This window comes from Fukomys damarensis, unplaced genomic scaffold, assembly GCF_012274545.1.
Source record: "Fukomys damarensis isolate Sample0158 unplaced genomic scaffold, DMR_v1.0_HiC HiC_scaffold_22, whole genome shotgun sequence".
Taxonomy (NCBI): Eukaryota; Metazoa; Chordata; class Mammalia; order Rodentia; family Bathyergidae; genus Fukomys; species Fukomys damarensis.
The window spans coordinates 24,363,336-24,368,495 of record NW_022900934.1 but is presented as its reverse complement, the minus strand read 5'-3'; the positions used below and the strand labels follow the sequence as shown (position 1 = coordinate 24,368,495).

Sequence of the window (5,160 nt, the reverse complement as noted above, 5' to 3'; positions counted from 1 at the left end):
CAGGCATACATGTACGCTACAAAAACACTCATTCAGCCAGACATCTGGGTGCACACCTGCAATCCCAGTCCTCGGGAGGCTGAGGCAGGCAGAGCTCTGTGAGTTCAAGGTCACCCTGGTCCACATACATGGCAAGACCTCTGTCTCAGAAAAACAAAACCAAATTTTTAAAAATTAAAATTAAAAAAAAATGTATGCGTAGACATTCACATGCTGTCACACATCCACACATGTTCAAACACTCACTCTCATGTACACTGTTAGGTTAGGCAAGGATCAGCCCTTTAACATTGGCCTGTGCTTTACCTGCCAGAGTCCTGGGGCCTGAGGTTCAGCCAGTAATCTGTGAGCTGTTCGTGACACCCTCTCGTCCTCTTTCCTTTCAGTCATCACACAAACAACTGTCAGATCAGAGAAGGCCGCTGGAGAACACAGATGCCTCAAGCAGGGCCCCTATCCTCAAGCAGTGTCCTCACTGTGGGAGAGAACAACTCATCGGCTGTCTCCATTCAGGTTATCAATGCCAGAGCAGCGTGCAGTGAGGAGGAAGAGACGATCATTAGACCTGGGGCCCCTAGAAGAGGTGCCCACCTGGTTCTTCAGAATGAGCCAGGCAGGGGCACAGTGGCACATGTCTTAAATCTGCTACTCAGGAGCCTCAGGGAGGTAGACCACAAGTTTAAGCCCAGCTTCAGCAACTCAGCAAGATGCTGTCCCAAAATAACATTTAAAAAGGGCTGGGGATGTAGCTTAGTGGTAGAGGTGGTAGCGGTAATATGCACAAGGGTTCAATCCCCAATGCTGCCAACAAAGAAAGGAAGGCAGGGAGCCAGGAAGAGAGGAAGGGATGTAGGGAAGGAGAAAGGAGGGAAGTAAACAGAGCAAAAAGGAAAGAAAACTTCAAAAGACCTGAGCAATCAAAACTGCCCAGGTATGAGTACTCCACTTTCAAAGACATGACAGTGAAAATACAGGGGGAAAAAATCATACCTAACATCAAAACTGTTGCAAATCATGGACTAGTTTATTTAACCCCCTGCACAACCCTATAGGATAAACATCATTACTAGCTGAACTTTTTTGTTTTGTTTTGTTTGTTTGTTTGTTTTTTTGTGGTACCGGGGATCGAACTTGGGTCCTTGCACTTGCAAGGCAGGTGGCGGAACCACTGAGCTGATTCCCTGGCCCTTCTAGCTGAATTTTGTAGCTAGGAAAACTGGGGCAGTGGTAGCTCAGCAGCGCTGCACCTGCTTGGCAAGCGCAAGGTTTGAAGAAAGAGAGAAAAAGAAAGAAAAGAAAAGAGAAGAGAGAAAACTGAGGGTCAGTAAGATTGAGTCGGTTAGCGTGGAGTCAGGACCAGAACCCTGCTCGGGCTGGCCCCGGGTGTAGTAGGCTCTGAGCCCCAGTGCCCTGCTGTACACTCGCACACCCACCTCCTTCTCCACGTGGTGCTGAAGGGCATGCACCGAGGTGCCCTAACCCTACATACACCCTGCAGAATTCAGGTAAGTACCCTCGGGCCTCTTTTATCCAGTGTCACCAGAGGAAGGGCTACCCGGTTGTTTTAAGCCACTAGTTTTGTGGTACTTTGTTCCAGCAACCCAGGAATCTGATGCAGATTTTGGAAAGAGGGGAAAAAATGGAGGAGGTAGGCAAAGTGGACACCTGATGGCGACCACAGTGACTTGCTTTCCTTTGTCCTCCTGAGGGAGAATGTGTCATGAGCCATCCCAACCACCACCGAGGGACCGCAGAGCCTCCCTGGGAATGCGTCATCCTGGTGAGCTATAGTTGGTTATCAAATCCTTTTATTTTAAGGAGACTTGAGGAAGTGTCATAAGGGAAGAGTTCTGGGACGGTGGAGAGGTCTCTAGAGAGGCAAATCACCCAGGCCTGGTGTCCTGTGTCGGGGTGCACGTCTGATGCTCATTCCGCACAGAGTGCCTGGGGGAGAGATCACCAGTAGGACGAGCAGAGACAGGACAGGGACCCATAGCCACCGAGAGGAGGAGGGACTGGAGTATGTCGTCTCAGACAGGCCCAGCTCTGCTTATTTTCTTTCTCTCCGTTCCCACGTTCTCTCACGTTCAGAGACACTTACTAGGTGCCAGTATTTTGTCTTCAGTTTCCCCTTCCACAGTAGGGAAGGCTACATAGGATGATCCAAAAACGGCCTTTTTAGGGTATTGTGCAGTTCTAGTTGCCAACGTGGATTCTAAAATGCATGCACTGACAGGAACCCCTTAAACTCAGCACAGAAGCTCGTAGCATGTCCATGAGTGGTCACAGCTGGGAACGTTATACATTTTATAGAAGAGGAAAGTGAGGTTTGAACACATGTAAATCATCAAGTCAGTGGCCAAGAAAGAGCCTGGGGCCTACAGAGCTCACAGATGCGGGAGGAGATCGCTGCCCCATAGGCCCTCTGCTGTGACTGAGCATTTAACGGGCTGTGTTCAGATGGAGGACGAGGAGGGTCCAGCAGGAAGACAAAGACGCAAAGATCGGCATCCCCTCCCATGCTGGTCTGAGGCTTAGCGTGGGTAACTCTCTCCTCCAGCATTAGCTGTCGATTGCTGCCTAGCATCCCCCCATTCTCAGTGGCATAAAGCAACAGCAGCCATTTGTATTATTACCTTTTGGTGTGAGGGGTTGATTGGGCTCAGCTGGGCACTTTCCCCTCCACCACTGGCATTCAGCAGCAGCCAGTTGTCAGCTGGGCTGGATTCACCTTGAAGACTTCCTCACTTGAGCCTGTGTCATCGGGATCCTGTCTGGGCGGGGAGCAGCATGTGGCTCGGCCTTCCTCATTCCGCGGTAGCTGAGTTCCAAGGGTGAGTGTCAGAGGAAGCCAGGCAGAAGCTGTGGCACCTCCATGAATATCTGAGGGAAGACACTCTAGGCAGAGGGAACTGCGAGGAAAAGGTCCCTGGCACATTCCAGGACTGGCAAGGAGGCTGCTGAACCACAGGGAAGTGAGCTGAGGCCAGGCGGGAGGGAACTGGGTCACAGAAAAGGAGACGGAGGTCCACGAGCTCGGGGCAGGGAGGACAACTCCCACCTCTCCTCTTCCATCTCTGTGGCCCGATGAGTTAGTTTCCTGGGGACTTTAAGCTGGTGGCTTGAAACAACAGAAATTAATTTTCTCACAGCTCTGGAGATTAGAAGTCCGAGATCAAAGACAGCAGAGCTATGCTCCTTCCGCACAACCTAGAGCAGATTCTTCCCTGCCTCTTCCGGCTTCTGCTGGCTCCAGAATTTCCATGGTTTGTGTGTGTCTGTAGAAGAGTACTTAGGGTTGGGTTTGGGGTCCACCCTGGCAATCCAGGATGACCTCATCTCAAGATCCTTAACTTTATTAGATTTCTAGAGACACCCCCCCCCATAAGGTCTCAATCACGGTTGCTGGAGGTTAGGATGTGGCTATATCTTTTTGGGAGCCACAGGGCAATACATTGTTTTATTAAGATCTAAGGCAGGGGACCAGGGATTTAGCTCAGTGGTTCCACCACCAGCCTCGCAGGCATAAGGTCCGGAGTTCAATCCCTAGGACCAAAAAACAAAACAAAATAGAAGATCTAAGGCAGGGCCTGGTGAATCTGGGTTTCAGTTCGGCCTTCGGAAAAACGGACAATAACATAGTCTCCCAAGGATAAAAAAAAAAATGACTACAAATTATTTCCTAATACCCGATACATGCTAGGTATTCCAATTTGAATGATTGTTATTGGGGAAGGGTGTCAGCCTCCCTCGGTGAGCCGTTCTCTTAATTGTTAAGCCTGTGTTGAGTAAGCACAGTGGGAGTCAAAAATGAAGAAAAAAAAAAGCCCAGTGTTAGATTTCCTACCTGAGGTTACTCTGGTTGGCAAAAGACATTTGCCTCCTACATTCTGATTAAGGGAAATACAAATTGAAAACACAGTAAAAAAATAATTTCGCATGGGCTGGGGATTTAGCTCAATGGCATTGCTGCCTGCCTAGCAAGCACAAGATCCCTGGTACCATTTAAAAAATAAAAAATCACACCAGAAGATTGTCAAAAATTGGCAAGTGTTCACTTAGGGATGGCAAAAAAAAAAGCCATGAACCAAGAGGGGAGATTTCCATTCCCGATATGTATATCTTCACCAAAGATTCACATCCAGAATACATAAAGAATGTACGTCAGTGAGAAAGCCTCATAAAAGAACAGAGAGAGAATGGGCTGGCCTTAAACAGGCTCTTCACAAGTGACATATGTAAGTGGCAGAATTTTTTATTGCCCCTTATAACCAGAACAACCCTGACAGATGCATTCTTCCTGTTCATGTCAAAATGCTGGCTCTTTCGAGGTTCCCACTATTCCATTAGTGCTTTGCTGTTTCTGTCAGCCACTTCATTCACCGGAGACTTCAGCTCTTGCCTCACAAGTCCTCTTCCTCTCAAGCCGGGGCATCTCTTCGGGCGATTTGTCAACTCACAAGGTTGGCCCATCCTCCACTCTGGCTTCCTGCTTCTTTGATCTCCTGATCCTCGGTGACCTTCACTTGTACTCCCTACCAGGAGGAGTACCTGGACCCTGTCATCCTGTGGGCACTAGTGCTGGGTTTGGCTGCAAAACGCAACTGAAAATGGACACAATAGCGGGGTGAGGGGTGATAGTATCTCATGTTTACAGGAATCTGGAGGTAGGCAGGCTCCAGGTACATTCCTTTCAGTGGCAGCTCTGTAGCATTGCCAAAGACCAGGTCCTCACTTTCTCTTCTTTCTGCAGTCCCCACATATTGGCTCTGTCATCAAACTGGTTCTCCCCACTCGCTCACAAGCTGGTTCCCCTACGCCCAAATATCACATCTTCACCATGATGTCTGGAGACGAAGGGGACCTCTTCTTCCTTCTGTCGCTTTTATAACACACAAGGAAAACTTTGCCAGACATGCTTCTCCCCTCCCCCCTCACTGCCTGGCAGTGACTTCCTCATGACCAGCATTGCATCACCCACCCATGCCTAAGCTCAGTGTCGGTGTGTCAGCAAGGTTAGATTCCACTTCACAGAACAGAAAGGAAAAAAAAAATAAACATGGATTAAAAAGAAAATGTTTCTCAGGCCGGGGATTTAGCTCAGTGGTTCAGCTGCCTGCTTTGCGAGTGCAAGGTCCCGAGTTTGATCCCAGGTACCAA

General features: G+C 49.0%; 1 long non-coding RNA gene across 1 annotated transcript in view; it reads left to right on the top strand.

Annotated features, from left to right (window-relative positions):
* Window positions 1-884: 884 nt before the first annotated feature.
* LOC104865069 overlaps window positions 885-5,160 on the top strand; it is a 14,109-nt gene continuing 9,833 nt past the window's right edge. The window contains exon 1 of the long non-coding RNA XR_781052.2: window positions 885-1,780. This is a non-coding gene — a long non-coding RNA (uncharacterized LOC104865069). The remainder of the gene's footprint in view (window positions 1,781-5,160) is intronic.